This window comes from Lontra canadensis, unplaced genomic scaffold (genome assembly GCF_010015895.1).
Source record: "Lontra canadensis isolate GAN:19392208 unplaced genomic scaffold, GSC_riverotter_1.0 scaffold21, whole genome shotgun sequence".
Classification (NCBI taxonomy): domain Eukaryota; kingdom Metazoa; phylum Chordata; class Mammalia; order Carnivora; family Mustelidae; genus Lontra; species Lontra canadensis.
The window spans coordinates 11,990,125-12,006,652 of record NW_022631015.1 but is presented as its reverse complement, the minus strand read 5'-3'; positions in this window follow the sequence as shown (position 1 = coordinate 12,006,652).

Genomic DNA, 16,528 nt, shown 5'->3' with positions numbered 1-16,528 from the left:
CTGGCATGGCATTTGCTTTGTGAGATTTTAAACTACAGATTCAAGTACATTTCTAATTTGTAGGGGATTTCTGTTTCCTCTTGAGCAATTTTTAGAAGTAAAGTTTCTTACAAATTCATATATTTCATCAGTTTACAAACGTATTAGCCTAAAGTTGTTCATAATATTTTCTTATTTATTTTTAAACATCTGTGGGAATAATATTTATTTCTCCCTTTTTATGCCTATGCTATTTGTTTGCCTACTCTTTTTTCCTTGATTAAACTACCAGAATTTTGTCTTTGCAAACAACCTTCAGCTTTTTGAATATTTATATGAATTTTTACCTTCTGTTTTATTTGTTTCTGCACTTCTTTCTCTTACCCCTTCCCTTCTTTTTTCTTTGGGTTTGTTATGTTGTTCCTTTTTAATTTCTTTTTTTTTTTTAATATTTTATTTATTTATTTGACAGACAGAGATTACAAGTAGACAGAGAGGCAGACAGAAAGAGAGGAAGGGAAGCAGACTCCCTGCTGAGCAGAGAGCCTGATGTGGGGCTCTGTTCCAGGACCCTGGGATCATGATCTGAGCTGAAGGCAGAGGCTTTAACCCACTGAACCACCCAGGCGCCCCTCCTTTTTAATTTCTTAGAATGGGTATTGAGCTCATTAATTTTAAGTCTTTCCTCTTTTTCCAATATAAGAATAGTAAACTATATTTTTCCCTATAGTAACTGCTTTTTTGAACCTCACATATTTTGTATTGTATATATAGTATTTAATGTTTTATTAGCTCTAACTGCATAAATATTGAATAAGTAGAGTAATTAACATATATTTGAATCATCTGACAATGTGCTGAAAGCATTTAGAGCACAAAGAAATGTTTTCATAATCTCTAATGTATATATTTCTCTTAACCAAGATATGCCTCAAATACATAACTTCATAATTTCCTCTCTTTTCTATGTATGCTCGTCTTAATAGGGTGAAAAATAAAATTAGCACAGTTAAAATCAGAAGATTTTCCTACAAAGGGCCAATGAATGGCCTTTTGCATTTTGTCACATAAAACATCAAGAAAACGAAACATGATATAGCAAGAACCAAGAATAGAAATGCTCTTGGTTGGAATTCTTCCCCATTAGGTACCACTGTGCTTTTATTTAGACTGCTTAAGGAGCCCTGGTCTTGGAGCCTGAGAACTTGATTTTTGGGTTTTTTTTTTGTGTGTGTGTTTTCTTTTTTCTTTTTTTTTTTTAATGCAAGCCTTCAATACTATGTACCTTCAGCAAAATTCAGCTTTCTTACTTATTTGTGAATTGAAAATTGTCATATCAAATTCAGGATTTTTCTGAGAATTTAATAAATGTGGAGTGTGTGTGTGTGTGTGTGTGTGTGTGTAGTCACTTTCTTGAAAGTGCTATGCAAATGTAAAGTAGTAAGTATTATTTTCTTCTTCCGGCAGGATTAATCCTCAAAATTTGGTACCTTGGTTCTTTTTCCCATATGTGCCTTTTCCTTCTTCCTCCAGGAAGCCTCCACCGTCCCTCTCCATAGATTCTTCCCAAGGGGCCACAGGTTCAGATCCTCTCTCTGTAGATGTGAAAGGCCTTACGATCACGTAACCAAAGCAGCTGAACAGACAAAGGTTCTGGGGACTGATTGTCTCAATGCCTAGAAACAGCAGAAGTGAAATCTCCTGGTGATTAGTGCCAAATCCAAAACCAGGACGAAGGTCATAGGACTCCTAATCTGGTGTTTTCTTCCATACTGTTACCTGATGAGTGGTGTTTTTAAATTTTTATTTAGTTTTGTGTGTTTTGAACAGTAACTGGCAACCATTTATGGGGCACTTATGCTCACTAGTACATCCAACAGGCCCCCCCCTTTTTTTTTTTAAAGATTTGTATTTATTTATTTGACAGAGATCACAAGTAGGCAGAGAGGCAGGCAGAGAGAGAGGAGGAAGCAGGCTCCCTGAAGAGCATAGAGCCCCATGCGGGGCTTGATCCCAGGACCCTGAGATCATGACCTGAGCCGAAGGCAGAGGCTTTAACCCACTGAGCCACCCAGGCGCCCCAACAGTGGCTCTTTTATGAGCCTACTTGAAAGAAGTAAGTTTTACTAAAAGGCTTAAAGAGAGCTGTTTAATTTTCTCCACAGCATACATAATAATTTAAAGATGAACCTCAAGATGCCCATAACTTTAAAAATAAAGTAAATACATTTAACAAAATATAACCCTCCATTGTGAAACCAGATACATAGTGGGCTGCATAGTGCTGGGCTGGATGGAGAGTGTCTCACTGTTGCCCATTTATTTTCCATCCTCAAGGGAATGGCACCTGCTGGCAAGTCACTTAACTTACAAACTAATAGACTCCATTAGGTTCACATTGATTGATTTGATAATCACCCACTAAGGTTCATTCAGTCCACGTATTGTTTACCCCTGTCACGTTTACCCCTAAGGGGCCATGACTTTGGCGCATAGCATGTGTACAGCACATCTCCAGAAAGTCACTTCCCTTAAGCCTGGGTAGCAGCGGATTTTCCTAACTGAAAGGATGCAGGCCCAGATGACCCAATTGCTACAGCATCCTTAACAAAGGCTGTGGGTTCTGCCTGTTCGACTTAGCTCCAATGTCCTTCTTGGGGAGGCAGCCAGCAGGGATTTGGTCAGTCCTGTCAGTCTGGCAGCTGCAAAGAGATTTGGTGTCTGATGTAGGAAGACGTTGAGGTTAGGAGCTGACAGCCAAGAAAGAATGCTTGAGATGTCTTTGGTGCAAAAGAAGTGGTTTTATTAAAGCCTGGGGACAGGACCCGTGGGCAGAAAGAACTGCACTGGGGTTGTGACGGGTGACTGATTATATGCATTCAAGTTAGGAGGGGTTTAGGGACAGCACAATTCTCCAAGGTATTTTGGAAGCAAGGTTTCCAGGATCCTGAAGGGGCTAGCTATTGTTTGGAAAAGGTCATTTATGACTGGTTAGCCAAAACTCAGTCATGAGAACCTTCAGATGTGTACTGGTGGGCCCTCTGCTTGGAAGATGATTGTTAACATGTATCTTTGGGGGGTAGAGATAAAGGAAGTTTCCAAAGGAGTTTTTGTGTTAAAGGAGACATACAGGATCCAGGGGGAGAGGGTGTGGTTGGGATAAAGTTAAGATCGCCTTTGGCCTTACCAAAGGGTCAACATCGAGGCAGCTGAGCTCCCAGAGGAAGGTCACTCTGCCAGTCTCGAGCACTTGTCAACGGGCTTTAAGTAGTAAGGACATTCATTTTCTTTTGCCTTTGTTTCCCACATCAGTGTCCACTGTCGGGCTCCAGCAGCCGAGCCCAGCGGCACAAGGCATCTCTGGTCATTATGCACTGCAGAGAAATCAAAGAACCCGAGAGCGAGGCCTGGAATTCCTGGCTGCCTCCCAGCTCTCTTACGAAGAAGTAAATTCCATTGTCGTCTCCGGCTCCTTTCCGCACTCTTGGAATACTGTACACCAGCCCTTTTCTCCCCGCGAGGAGAGGCTGCTCAGCCTCGGCAGGAAGCACAGAAATCTTAGAACATAAACTCAGAGTGCTCCCCACATTTATCTTCTACCCCCTCACGCATTTCTCCCGTCAGAGCCCGCGGGCTTCGTGACTTTCTCCATGCGCTGGGCTGTCGCGTGGTCCCCGTTGCTAGTGACTCTTTGAACCGATCCCAAGGCTGTGTCAGAAACGCCCGTGATCGATTCCCAGTGCCATCCTGAACAGCAGACCGGGATATCACACCTTTAAACCCCACGGCCCGGTAAACAATACAGCATGTACTCAGCTTCATAAACACTGCGCGTGGTTACAAAGGGCATTGCAAACCCAGTGTGATAGGACTTGACCTTAAAAGCTATAGACAATCTAGCGAAGCACAGACGGTTTCATAAAGTACAATCACTTCCTGGAATTCTTGGGCTAGTGCGGTCGGAGCCGTTCAGATCCTGTTTTCCTTGCATTGTTTCCTGCATGTGAATATCATCAGTCTAGCAGGACTGTAACCATGGTGCTTGTAAATAGCCCAGGGGCAGCTTCTGATAAAGGCATACAGTTTTAAGAAACTTTTTTTTTTTTTTTAAAGACAAGCCTGAATCAAACCCTACAAACTCCATATGTCAACAACAAAGTTGACGAATTGCAGTTTCAAGCACACACACATCCAGACCCAGATACGTTTTTAAGTTGCCAAAGGAATCAAAATAGATGCCCATGCTATTTACAGTAGGGTGAACTGTTTTCCACTTTTTAGGATGCAGACTTATGCGAATCCGTGGAGAGGGAGCTGGTGGACACTGGCCAGAGTCATAGGGGATTCTTTCCATAGTATTTTTCTCTTCTGTTGAACGAGGATGGGGAATCTTAATTGTTCAGCCCTCTAGTTTCTCCAATCAGTAATAGGAAGAAAAAACACTGATGTTACTTACACCTTCAAGTACTCGGTTTAAGACTGTTCCTCTCCCGGAGTTTGACATCGCTGTTGGGCAATTCTATTCCAGTTGTATTTGGTACTTGACAGGTTCTAATTTACACTTTGAGATGATATTAAGGGGGAGACAGGCCAAAATAGACCACCTTAACCTCCACAGAAAATCCCAAGATTTATTTTCCAGATTTGCTGTATCTGTCTCAGTGTATAAAATTGGCACCTGCTGAATCAATCTTGATTCTTCAGGTTTCTGCATGATTGAGATGTTGGTTGAGCTGACATCGTAAGTTAAAATTTTTAGCAGATTTAATGTATGATGGGTACTGAACAAAATATTGACAAAGGTATTTTAAGCTTCTGAGGATTCCTTAGAAGAGAAATACAGAAAAGAGAAGCCTATAAAACTCTCAGTCGTGTTTCCATAGACACCCATGTTTGATTTTCTAAGATCTAAAACTTTAAATTATTTTTAAAATAAGTAATGGGCCGGGCGCCTGGGTGGCTCAGTGGGTTGAGGCCTCTGCCTTCGGCTCAGGTCGTGATTCCAGGGTCCTCTCTGAGAGGAGCTCTCTGCTCAGCGGGGAGCCTGCTTTCTCTCTGTCTCTCTCTGCCTGCCTCTCTGCCTACTTGTGATCTCTCTCTGTCAAATAAATAAATAAAATCTTTAAAAAATAAAATAAAATAAGTAATGGGGATGTAATATATAGCATGGGGAAGATACTTAATACTGCATTATATATTTGCTAAGTTGCATAGTTGCTAGGAGAGTAGATCTTAAAAGTTGTCATCACAAGAAAAAAGGAAAAAATTGCAACTATGTATGGTGATGGATGTTAAGTAGACTTATTATGGTATTATTTTGCTGCATTTACAAATACCAACTGATATTTGTACTCCTGAAATAACATAATATTGCATGTCAATTACATATCAGTAAAACCAAATAAAACTGAAAATTATTTCTATTTCTAAATTTTAAATTAAAGTCAGTAATATCTGATCAATATTTTCATATGAACATCAAGGGTCGCTTCAATACATGTGGGTAAAAATTAAACATTTAATTTTGCTACTATATTATACATAGCAAGTGCTACAAGTCTCAGAATTGTAATTAACAAAATACAAAATACTCCCCAGTTTAATCCTTTATCTTAAAAAAAAGAAAGTAGCACAAGTATTTTCAATGAGTTGCTTTTCTCAAAACATATCTGAGAATTATGATTGAGTTTTATAACCTCATTTCTATGAAATTATTATTTTAGATGTCATATAGCTACTCTACAAAATCTATAATCATTTATTAAGCAAACAAGTTCTTAGAAAGTTCTGGTCTGAGGCCACACAGCTAGCAAGTAAGCAGAGTCAGGATCTGAGTCTGGATGTTTGTGGCTTTGAAGCAATTTTATCTAACCCCAACAATGCAATTGCACTGACGACAGACAGCAGACACCAATGTTCTGAAGAATTTGGAGAAATAGGAAAGAATTGGACAAAACTGATGTACATGGGCGGAAGAGGCTGTGAGTCAGGATCAGGAAATAAACGACATGGTTCAGTCATGAAGCAATATAATTTCAACTTGACTTTCCTTCTCCATTGTCCTTTTTCATTGTCTGGCTCGTAATGGGGTCATGGTTTTGTCAAGTAGCTAAATTCCTGAATATTTGGTTTCCTCATGGGAGGCAAGTAATTCCACATTGATTTAAATTAATAAAATAACATGAAGTCCAGTTCTCCAAATTTCAGTGCCATAGATGCAAAATATATTTTTAAATTAATGTATTTAACCACCTCCCCCATATGAACTAACGATCTGATGCCCATTCTCAAAGGATCTGACTTCTGTTTTTATTCATAGAAGTTCCTCTACCTTGTGGATAAAGGAAGGAGCACTTTTCCTGGAGCCAGTAGACTGGGACACACCTTATTGCTAAAGCCATTTAGTGGTGTCCTCTTGCCATAATGCCCATGACCTAATAATGGCACACAAAATTTGGGCCTCTGATAAGCATGAGTAACTTCCTCTATAGCCGAAGGGAGGCAAGACAGATGACTCTGGAGCCAGACTTGTCTTTATATATTGTATTTACTTTGCAGAATTCATTTACGGGCACAAGCAGGGAGATAAAATACCTCCTTTTCATGAGGGTCCCAAAGGGACCGCAGGCATACAATGTTGCTTCATAACATACAAACAATACGACCCAGAAGGCTCCTTCTAGCATAATAAACAACTCACAGTCTACAGTCTCCGTGTTCTTGACATTGACAATGCTTTTTAAAGTTAGATCAAAAAGGTACTTGGATGTTTTTTTTTAACGAGGTGTCTGTCTGAATAGGGCTAAAATTCTGTCCAACTGTTGGATGCAGTAGGTCAGAATGTCTGTGTGATCAATGAGTTCCATTTCCAGCATTTTGAGGGTATTTCTCCTTGAAAGCTGGGAGGTAGAAAGAAAATTATTTTAGGTTGTATTTCTATCCACAATGTTATACGAATTATAGATTATATTACTTTTGGAAAATTTTATTCTGCCTGGTAGAAGAGATACCAATTCAATAAAGAAGTGAAATTTTAGTTTAGATTTTCAGAGTATCCCTGATATATCTCAGATCTGCAGTTTCAATTATTATTATTAATTCATTATTAAGTACATATAGTATTTTTCTAGGATTTTTGAGAATTTTTAAAAAAGGAACAGTGACTGACTTCTCTTTTATTACTTTTTAAAAATTTATTTACTTATTTGAAAGAAAGAGAGAAAGAGGAACAGAGCATGAGCAGAGGGGAGGGGCAGAGGGAGAGGGAGAAGCAGACACCCTGCTGAGCAGGGAGCCTGACACCCAGGACCCTGAGATGGTGATCTGAACTGAAGGTAGACGCTTAACTGACTGAGCTACCCAGACACCTGGACTGACTTCTCTTTTAAAAGAAAACAAGCTTAAACACCAATAAGGAGTTAAGGTGCAAATATGGGAGAAAGGTCAAAGTGTTTCCAGAAATCAGGCAGTCTCACTCTTTCTGTCTCTTCTTTTGAAATTCTTGAAAACCTATAATAGCAAATTTTCCCTAATAGGATTAAATATCATTTAATCCAGAAATAGGGGCAAGGACATTCTCAGTCCCGATGTCACCGATAGTAACCAACATATTCATCTATGTATGAATGTGTGCCTTCCTATTTAGAAGAAAGGAAATATTCTTAGAACAGTATCTGCTTATACTCATTAAGAATTGACTTAACAAGAGTATGTATTATTGCTGGAGTAATAGTGAGTAAGAAAAAGGAATTCAGATCTGTGTCTGGCTAACATGGGAATGACTGTCTGGGAAGGAGGTAGATCATGAGCACAGGCATGACTTGGTCACAAATCAAAGAAGATTAAGGCCTAAAAGACAAATATGGATAAAGTAGTAAGGGAGGTCCCACTTAAATATTAATAGACTCGAGTGCAAATCAGTCCCTCATAGGATATCAACACATGATATGCTCAAGTATCAGTATTTTAATCCGTCATTCTCACTGGTGAACTATGTTTTGTATGCAGTGGCCAAGATGCTTGCTTTAGTAAGTTACCTGCTTGTGGAAACAACCAAACTTTAGTTTAAGTATGGGTTATTCCCTTATTCATTATTGTCAGTTGAAGCTTCTTAATGGCTTTCCAAGAAGTCCATTTTATCCCAGTTGAAGGAAGATAGATCGTCTCGGGGGTGGGAGCATTGGGGAGTGGGGATAAACTCTTGTCTGGACAAGCTCTATGAGAGTTTTCATGACTAGCAAATAAATTGTCCCACAAAAGGCCACAATAAGACATACCTTACTGCAACCCAGAAATACCTCATTGAAGTCATGGTTTTTGAAGAACCATTTGTACAGCTGTGATCCTGACCTGTAACAGTCGACTATCTCCAAATACCTTGCAGGAGTTGTTTCCAGCCTCCTCGATAAACAGCCAGAACATCACCCACAGTTTCCTGATGTAGTTGATTTAAGTTCGGAGGCAGACCCAGCCCTCTTGAAAAAAGCCTACCGCAGAGGGGCGTTTCTTCTAATATAGGCAGGTAGGATTATCAGGTTTTCCGGCAACATTGAACCACCTCAACCCACACAAAAGCAAAAGCTTTCCACTGTTTACAGCCTGTGGCACTTTTTATCAGACTTGTCTTTAATTCTTTCCAAGAGGTAAGGAACAAACAGATGTCTCTTTGTTGTTTTTTTAAAAAAATTGTCCTTAAGGCAAAAACAGGGTACCCTTTGAAAATCATAGGTTGGTCATATTATGGTTATACTGTAAAAACAGGGAATGCATTGCCTCCCACAGTTGGGGACAATAGGTGTCCTGCTGGGGCTGAGACAGAAGTCACCTCTCTGCCTCCCACCCACCTGCCATCTTCTTAGGGATTTCCCCCCAGCCGTGGGTAGGATCATCTTTACAAAATCAAAGAGTGAGATGACATCCTTTAGAGATGTTGAAATTTGGAAAGACTTATTGGTTGGACCTCAAGGCACAAGCATACGTTGTAATTCTGAGACTTAAAGAAGAGAAGAACTACTTCCAGCTTTTTGGCATTTATTGTACCCGAAGTGGGAATGTGGATGAGTCACAGAATAAGTGGTGATGTATCAAAAATCAGATTAGAGCCACCTCACCCTCAGTGTAAAAGATTAGGTGGAGATTCATGAAGCTAAGGTTGCCTGAGATAATGCCGCCAATGAGCACAGATTTGGGCTTCATCCAAAGGGCATCCATAAACAGACTGACAGATCATTGAAACTGGGCACAATAGAAGGATTATGAATATTTTGGTATATCATCTTTTTTTTTTTTTCTTCCTGCAAGGCTTTGGCTAGAACTCATTTTTTTTGTCTTGGAGAACAATAAATAATCATCATGACTCACTTCTGATTCTCTTGGTCACTTCAGATAAACCAAGTCCAGCCCTTGACATGGCACGGTGACCAGGTCTATACAGTTTCATTAAAATACTTGCTATTTGCAGGCTAACACATTGTACCGAGGTTTGCTGGGCTTTGTTTTTCTTTGAACCACATTTGGAACAAGAATAAACAAATATCACTGCAAAGTGTTGAATTGGATTTAGTCCTCGCTGATTCAGGCCTGGGCGATGGCTTTAAAATTCTTGCCTATGAGTCTGGACCTGTTGAGTCATTAAAAATCAGCAATGCTAGGGTGCTATACGCTGGTGTAGTGTAAATCCAAAGTCATTAAAGGACCTGGAGGAAGAAAATATTATGCTCTAGGTTGCCTGGGGGATGAGCACGCTTCACAGTGCCTCTACATGTACCTAAAACTGGGAAAGGGTCCTCAAACTTCTAAGCAAAGCCAATGTTTCTGCTTGGTGAGAAGTAAAACTTGTTGGATATTTCTGAGTGGGTTTCCCAGACTGACAAGTGATTCTGGGCTCTTAATGTAATAGACAGAAGGTAAGAATTGCCCTGAAGTTAAGGTCCTGGACTTAAAATCCAAAGTAGGGTTAAGATGATTAATCTAAATTCTTTTCACTTCATTTCTTCATTTGAGACAATTTTGTCATCTCTGTTCAATAGAAGCTTTGAAGTCTGTGGCTTCAGTGACAATGAAATAACCTTGCCTATATCTTCAGAATCTTTCATGTGCACATTTTGGAAATTTGTATGAGTCAAATATCAAATACTTTTTGTTCAATAGCTCATCCTTACCAAGAAACACATCAAATGGAAAATTTGCTTCTGAAAATTTTAATTCCATGCTCAATAACTGATTAGATCAAGTCACTTATATGAGGCAAATAATGTCAGAGAATGATTCTGTCTACAGGCTTTTGGCAGAGGACACCTAAGACATGTTTGCCTTGAAGAAATAATGCATCTCACTCAGTTTGTCAACCTAAAATTCTGCACAATTTTACCCGAAAATACACTAAAATGGGTAAGATTTTATTCTTTCTCTGATGAATCAGTTTCTCCCACAGAAACACTGAAAATCAGGGGCACCTGGGTGGCTCACTTGGCTAACTGGCCACCTCTTAGTTGGGATCAGATCATGATCTCAGGGTCGTGAGATCGAGCCCGTATTGGGCTCTGCGCTGGGTGTGGCATTTGCTTCAGACTCTCTCTTCCTCGGCCCATCCCACTTGTGCTCTTTCTCTCAAACAAATACATCTCAGAAAAAAAAAAAAAAAAAAAGGAAATGTTGAAAACTAGCCCCAAGTATCCAGGAAGACTGAACAGTCTATTGTACTCGCTGTCACTTCTCACCATAGGATATACAAAATGGGATATGATAATTGGGCAATTTTAAGGCATTTTCAAATGCTTTTGTTCTTAGTATCTGGGGCAAACAAGCAGCCCTATTCCTGCCTGAAGTATGGGGTTAGGATCTCCTACCTGCCCTTGGCAAGGGATGAAGGATGAGGTACGTTGGCAGTCCCAGAGAGTACTTGGACTTGGACTTCCTTCAAGTCACTGAGGCTGGCTGACGTTGAAATCTAGCGTTCTAGCTCATCCCTCAGAGCACAGGCCTTCCCCTGCTAGGAGCGCCTTGCCTCATTCTGAGCTGCAATGCCAGGGTGGCCCACTGACACTTCGTTCTCAGGAAGTCACACTTGCCCTGGGGAGACAGCCTTCTGAAAGCAAAGACTCTTTGGTACTGGGCATAAGACAAAGAGAAGGTTATAAAGGAAGGAAAGAGGGAAAAGAGAAAGGAGGAATATAGGGCATGAGCAGAAGGAGAGAAAGGAATAATAGGACATTTTGTTGTTGGTAATGAAACCCATTTCCATCCCAGCCCCTCAAAATTTGTTCATTCAAATATCACTGTATTCTTGGTAACAAGGGTCTGCTCAATGCTTGGGGGAATTTCTCCAAGCATTTCCATAAGATATGTACTCCTAGGGGGATCTGCAGGTGTTAGAGGGCAGGGTGGACATAACAGAGAAATTCCCCCCAGGAGTTAGAAGGTTTTGCTTCTCTGAGAGAAGCTGCTCGTGGTCCCTTCTCCTAAGAGTTGCATCTTGAACAAGTACTCATGAGGATTAAAGGAATGAGTTCATGATTCATGAGGATTGGGATGACCATTCCCAAGGGAAAAGAAAAGCAGCATACAGAAGCTTGTTTTTAAAAAGAAATTAACAAAAGGACACCTTGGCGCCTCAGTCAGTTAAGTGTCCGACTCTTGGTTTCAGCTCAAGTCATGATCTCAGGGTCATGAGATTGAGTCCAGTGTCAGGTCCCTGGATACTCAGAAAGGAGTCTTCTCGAGATGCTCTGCCTCTCCCTCTCCTTCCGTCCCTCCCCCAGCTCATGTGCATGCTCTCTTTCTCTCTCTCTAAAATAAATTAAAAAATCTTTTTAAAAAAGAACTTAATAAAAACAGAATAAGAATCTCAACCAAGGTCAGCCATCTAAATAGCGGGAGCCTAAAACAGAGACCAGCAGCACAATGTTGGTAATGACTCATCTGCTGAAGGATCTCTGTGAGCAACAGCAATGGAGATGGGGGGCAGAGCACAGAGAAGGACGAGTTCTTGGATCTGGTGGATCGCTCTTTACACATAACCAATAGATAAAGGTTCATTTGTTTATAACCAACCAGTTGCTACTGGGAACATTTGGTCTAGCCAAAGTTCAGATGGTTACATTAAAAAAAGTCAAATCTTTGCATCAATTTTTGCAGATTTGAAATAAGTTGATGAAGCAAGTCTGAACACTTTTGTCATAGTTCCATCTTCTTATTGTCATCCCTTCATTCTCTTTTTCTTTATCCTCCTGCTTTTTAAATAAAATATTAAATTAATTAAATTTATTTTTTTCTTTTCCCTCTATTTTTTTATTTTTTAAGATTTTATTTTATTTATTTGACAGAGAGAGATCACAAGTAGGCAGAGAGGCAGGCAGAGAGAGTAGGGAAGCAGGCTCCCTGCTGAGCAGAGAGCCCGATGTGGGACTCGATCCCAAGACCCTGGGTTCATGACCTGAGCTGAAGGCAGAGGCTTACCCGACTGAGCCACCCAGGTCCCCCCCCTCTATTTCTTGTTAAATTATCCAAGAATGTAAATACACTCACATGGTGAAAGATAAAAATATTATGGACATACATGGAATAGACATGAAAGCTCATTTCATGCACTCAATGTTCCCACACCCTTCTTCAGAGGAAATCTGTATCAATAGTTTGATATCTATCCTTTCTTTATATATATATGTCTATACTCATACACACAGACATATCCATATACACCTACACATACACTACACATATGAATATACACATCCATGCATGTATGCACAAATTTAAACACACACACATATACACACAAACAAACATGTACATATAATTTACATGCTTAACCAGAATCATAATATTGTTTTTTCCAAAATCTTCAAAAGATTGATGAAAAAATTTGGTAATATGTCATTGTGTTAAGATCCCCGTGTCTAGTAGCATTTGGAAACTAGTGTGTAAAATACGTAACCAACACCTAAAATTAATATACCCTGTATGTTAACTAACTGGAGTTAAAATAAAAACTTTAAAAAAATGTAATCGGACAAGTTTTTTCATGCATGCATGCCTTCCATCTCCATCTTTGGGGTTAAGTTTGGTTAGCAAATCACGGTTACTTTGTTTTATTAAGTGTTACATGTACTGATTGGATAGGTAATAAGCCTTTGGGAGATTTACTAGAGTTTTCTCCAAAATTCCTGACATCGCTGCTTCAATCAAAGAATTCCACAGGCATGAGTTCGTACACGAACTTGGGAGTACAAAGATTAATGACCTAAGCATTTCAGTTTTAACTTCAAATCTAAAAGTGGAAAGAGATCCACCCATCATTAATGAAATAATGTTGACTTAGTCCGGTAGGCTTTTTGCCATAGAGAAAATAATGATATCAGCTCTGAAAATAAAATTCAGGTCTTACCTGTGCAAGAAAATTTGGTATCCCAAATCCAAACTTTCCAAATGAAACACCAGAGCGTAATGTTTGATCAATCAGACAGGTTCCTAACTTTATAAATTCTTTCACCATGGGATTAATATAAATAATAACTGACCTCATTCATATACTTGCAAAATAATTTAATTTTCCCAGAAGTGATCTACTCTCAAACCCTGTGGGATACCACAACTCTGTAGTACGAGTCCTAACCAGAAAAACTGAAAATTTAATTTTTCAAAAGATGCAGTATAATCATTTATTGAAGTTGCCATAGAATAGGAGATATCAAGTCTTTCAAAATTTAAAGTTGGAAGCCAATTTTGAACATTTTTTTAATATCACAATATGGAATGAGGAGGGTAAGAGTTATATCAGTAGTTTTAGATGAAAGAAGAGGCAAAAGGAAATATTTTGAACTTTATTTTACTATATGTTATCTATGTGCTAATGACTGACATCAACATTTTTGGTCAGTCATCTTTTTCTGAGTTCAAACTTTCACCTATGTCTACTTGAATGTCCCACAGGAATTAAAAATGTAATGTCCAAAATTATTTGATTCTTGATTTCTGCCCTCTTCTCCCCACCTTATACGTTTAGTTTCCTGAAGACATCTTACTCAATAAAAGACCCTGCCATCTACCTGGTTGCTCACCTAAAAATGTAGGATAAATTCTTGACGCCTACATTTTCCTCCAATCCCCACTTCCAATTTACCACCAAAACTTGTTCATTTATTTCCACATAGATCTCAAATCTTTCCATTTCTACCCTAGGCTAAATTACTTTTACCTGGATGCTGCAAGAACTCTCTACATGGTTTTCCTTTTTTTAATTTTACTCTCCCATTCTTCATTCCCCAGGTAGCAACCAGAGTGATTAAAAAAAAAAAAAGATTTTATTTATTTATTTAAGAGAAAGAGAACACAAGCAGGGGGAGGGGTGAAGGGAGAGGGAAAAGCAGATAGCCTGCCAAGTGGAGAGCCCAACTCAGGGCTCAATCCCAGTACCCCGGGATCATGACCTTAACCTACTGAACCATCCAGGCGCCCTTCACTCACCTATTTAATGCATTAATGGTAATGTTACATCTGATCTACATCTGATCCAGTCAATTCTGGGGTCACCTCCTTGAGAAGGGATTCCTCAAACTCCAGTCTGGATTAAGTTTTTCCTTTCCTGTGCTCCAGTTGTGCTGAAAAAAACTTGTTTTTGTTTATCTCTCCCAAAGAATTGTCAACCCTTGAGAAAGGTACTGTATTTTATTCACTTTCATATTTCCCAGTCCCTGGCTCAGTGCTTCAAGATAATCAATAACTCTCCACAAATCAAAGACAGGGCAATAGCTGATTTGCAAAGAAGCTTTCAGTTTTTGTGGCTGACTTTCTTCCAGTTGCACCCAAAGTTGGATTGTCTCAAATTCTCCTAATTTATGACTATCAGTCATCCATTCCAACACGTATTCACTCACTCATCCATTCAGCAAATCCTGAGTGCTTACTGTGTCTCAGACACTGGACTAGGCACACTTTCGATGCTGAAACAAAGCACACATGTTTCCTTCCCATTTCAAGTGAACTGCCTATAAATAAAACTCTAGAGGGTGCCTGGCTATATCAGTCCACTAAGCTGTCTGACTAGATTTTAGCTAAGGTCATGATCTCAGGGTTGTGGGATCGAGCCCAGAAGGGGGTTCCCTGATTGGTGGTGAGTGTGCTTCTCCCTCTCCCTCCATCCTTGCCCCTGCTTGTGTTCCTTCTGTCTTTCTGTCTCTCTCAAATAAATAAATAAAATCTTTTAAAAATAAATAAATGTATAAATAAATAAATAAAATACCTAAGTGAACAAACATCTGCCTGCTAAGAAACTTATGTTGTAACATGTAGATCCTTTGTCCTTTTAAATATGCTTGGGGGCCCTAAAGAACTTGACTTAATGCAGGTTGCTTCACCCCGTGTCTACTGTTAGAAATTACAACGGAAGGGGCGCCTGGGTGGCTCAGTGGGTTAAAGCCTCTGCCTTTGGCTCAGGTCATGAACCTGGGTTCCTGGGGTCAAGCCCTGCATTGGGCTCTTTGCTCGGCGGGGAGCCTGCTTCCCCCTATATCTCTCTGCCTGCTTCTCTGCCTACTTGTGATCTCTGTCAAATAAATAAATAAAATCTAAAAAAAAAAAAAAAAGAAATGACAACTGAGGCATCTGGAATATTTATTCATTCATTTCAAAGTAACATTACTAAATTTAAAACATGTTAATATAAACAACCTGGTTTTATGAAAAGCAGCTATATTTTCCAAAACAAGAATCAAGTTTAGTGAGGAAAGAGGCATTGCTTTACACTTTTGCAAATCGCTCTAGTGTCTGGCCTAAGCGTTCTCCTTTCTGTTTCTGCTGTGTTATGTTAATTTTTTTGGAAGTATCTGAAGAAAATCCAGCCTCACAGAGATAAGCAGTTGACAAAGCAAAGAATTCAGAGGCCATCGGAAGAGAATCGGTACTGTAGACAATAGCTTTCCATTATATTTTGGTGGGTAGGCATGAAGCAGACCCATGACTTGTCATGATTTATGTTTTAAGCAGCTCTGTGGCCAATAGACTTGAATGAGGGAGACAACGAGTTTAGAGGCTATCTCACATGGTAATGCAACGGAATTGAGAGGACCAAGTTACTCTTGGGTGTTGCAAGTGAGGGCAAGAAAAGAGAAGTTGACTGCGTGGAGGTGTGACACAGATTTCATTCTGGCATGACCAAGACTATGCTGTTGCCACAAACTGTAGTAAGGATTACATTTGGAAGAATAAATCTTTGGGAAGTGGGAGGAGGGGATGTAAAGTTCTACTAAGTGTGAGTTCATGTGGAACATGTAGTTAAAGGTGTCTGGGAGACACCTGATTATGTGAGTCTGATGTATAGGGAAGATATTCATGGTGGCAATAGATAATTACAAATCATCAGCAAACAAGTGGTGGCTAACTCTTTGAGAATGGAATACATTCCCCAGAAAGAACAAATACAGTGAGAAGATTGAGCAAGGACAGATACCAGGGAACAGCAAAGTTAGTGTTGGATGGACATAGAGAATCCCACAAAGTGGCCAAGAATGAGAATCACCAAGAAGGCGGTGTAACTAAAACTGAGAGTAGAAAG